The sequence below is a fragment of the Schistocerca nitens genome, chromosome 8, assembly GCF_023898315.1.
Source record: "Schistocerca nitens isolate TAMUIC-IGC-003100 chromosome 8, iqSchNite1.1, whole genome shotgun sequence".
Lineage (NCBI taxonomy): Eukaryota > Metazoa > Arthropoda > Insecta > Orthoptera > Acrididae > Schistocerca > Schistocerca nitens.
The window spans coordinates 293,898,943-293,901,277 of record NC_064621.1 but is presented as its reverse complement, the minus strand read 5'-3'; positions in this window follow the sequence as shown (position 1 = coordinate 293,901,277).

The window sequence follows — 2,335 nt, the reverse complement described above, 5'->3', positions numbered from 1 at the left end:
TAAGTTTACTCAGTATTAGTCATTACCCTTCTGCAGTTCATACCGATTGGGTGCACATGTTAATTATATGTTTTATCCGTGTCTTTACAGACGAAAACCAACACAACCAGCGTCTCTTATTCGTCTCCGCCTAACACTCAACTGTTCTGTTCCTATACCCATAATAGGCTCTGATGTAGCAAAGGTGCATGCATGCAAAAACATTGAAACATATTCACATAGAAGTATTATTTCAATGTCCTGATATTTATTACAAACTATGAAGAAAACAGAATAGTAAAAGAAAAAAAAATTATATTCATGTAGGTTATCTAGAGATAAACGTTTACATGTGGTAAGACATTTGGAAGAACGTGAGATGAAATCACCATCTGGCCATCCAGGTTAAGGTTTTCCATTGTTTGCTAAATCACATAAAGATAGTGCTAGGATGATTATTTCCTTAAAATGGACATGATCGGTTTCTTTGCCGTATTTTTCATTAATCTGAACCTGTCTTCCGTCTCTAGTAACATCATAGTTGACGAGACGTTAGATTCTAAGCTCAATTCCTTTATTTGTAATTCCACGTATACCCTAATTCCCCGTATTTCTGGCTGGCTGACAATGGTCGTACCACCAGAGATAGCACTGCTACTTGTATTTAAATATATTGTTCAAACACAACTTCGGTATGATGGCTGAACTGAACCGAGGTAGAGGCAAAGATATGATCTAACTTCGTTGTTCCGTAATCTCTTATGGAAATATTTCATTTTGGGAGAGGAGGAATATATGAAGGCGTTGGTTTAATGTTCACGTGATTGACGGTGTAAGCAGCTTATAGATTCAGTTTGTGTAAGATGTAGAGGTGTGGCGTTGATGTCAGAGTGGTATAAAAGAAACGTAGACAAAACACCCATTTGGGTGGCAACGACAATAAAAAGGATAATAATTAAAGTGCGACGGACGGGGACACTCCAATAGTCCAATTCACATCCATAAGAAAAGTTTGGAAAACTAATACGAGGTTTTGCAGGTCCCTTACACGCCCGATGAATTGTACACGATCTGGGTCTTCTCCTAATATAGTGCTCAAAAGAATTACGAAAACACGTGTATCGACGTCCGACATGTTAGATCCGTTTTGATACAGGTGGCACCTGTAGTCTTACTTCATGACTTGAGATCTCCGCTTCCAATGTAGACAATAATTAAAATCATTCATCATCTACTGCCTGTTTTATGCATTACAGTGTGAGGTAACCCCTCATGAGTACCGTTTTCGCAGTGTTTTCTGGTGAGGTGCACAAATGACAGTTGTCTTTTCGGAACGTTGTATTCACTCAAAGAAATGCAATGCGACAGCTTAATGCAGTACTAGTTGCAAGGACAGTCTGTTTCATCCAATAGGGATGGACTTTCGGTCATGTTGCTGCGGTTTCCAATGCATCTCCCTCCGTTATCTATACATTGTGGACACGCCGCAGTACACAAGGGGAGTTACGAGCTAGACGTCCTGTTCGATTACCCCGCTTGGCTCGACAACATCCTGCAGCTCGACTTGTGTTCAGCCGTTCCCATGCAAAATGGGCAAAATGGCAACTTTGTCACTGGCGGTATGTATTATACACAAATACGAATCCAGATATCCTCTGACGCAAGGTGATGGCCGTACTCGTGTGCGGAGGACCGTGGTGAATGGTACCTGCCTAATGTTGTCGAGATAGTCGATAGATTTCCAAGGTTCTGTGATACTGTAGGGAGGTTCCAGTATTGACAGCCATACGTGTCTTGTCGTTGCCCATGGTAGCCTTACAGCCACACAGTACAGCGAACAGATCCCGTTGGATCGTCTGGTGGCTTATGCATAGTTGGTAGCCCTGAATTCCTTCTAATACTAGGGCCTATGTGACACGGACGTTTTGCAAAGCCTGGACAATGAAGTAATGAAGTGGCTGGCGGTGAGTCCCGACCTAAAACCACCGTGAATAATTAGGACCTGCTCGATAGTTGGTTTCGCAGACGTCCTGTTCCACAAGGAGAAACCCTCATTGAACAATGAGAACAATATCTCTGGGTGACTGCCGTACACTTTTACGGAGCGTGCCGTGCAGGTGTCAGGCACTGATAATCGCTCGTGGACCGTATACATGTTACTGAAGCTCTCAAAGTCCAATGGATGAATGATTCTTTCCACTTTGTTTTCGACACATGGCGGACATTTAGTTTCTTTTTATGTAAATGATCGAGGAAGTAATGATGTGTTGTAGCGTACTTAATTTGTGAAACATAAATGAGCCGTTGGGTTTCTGGCGCCAGGCGATATCGATTCTTATTTCAATCTTTGATCGTT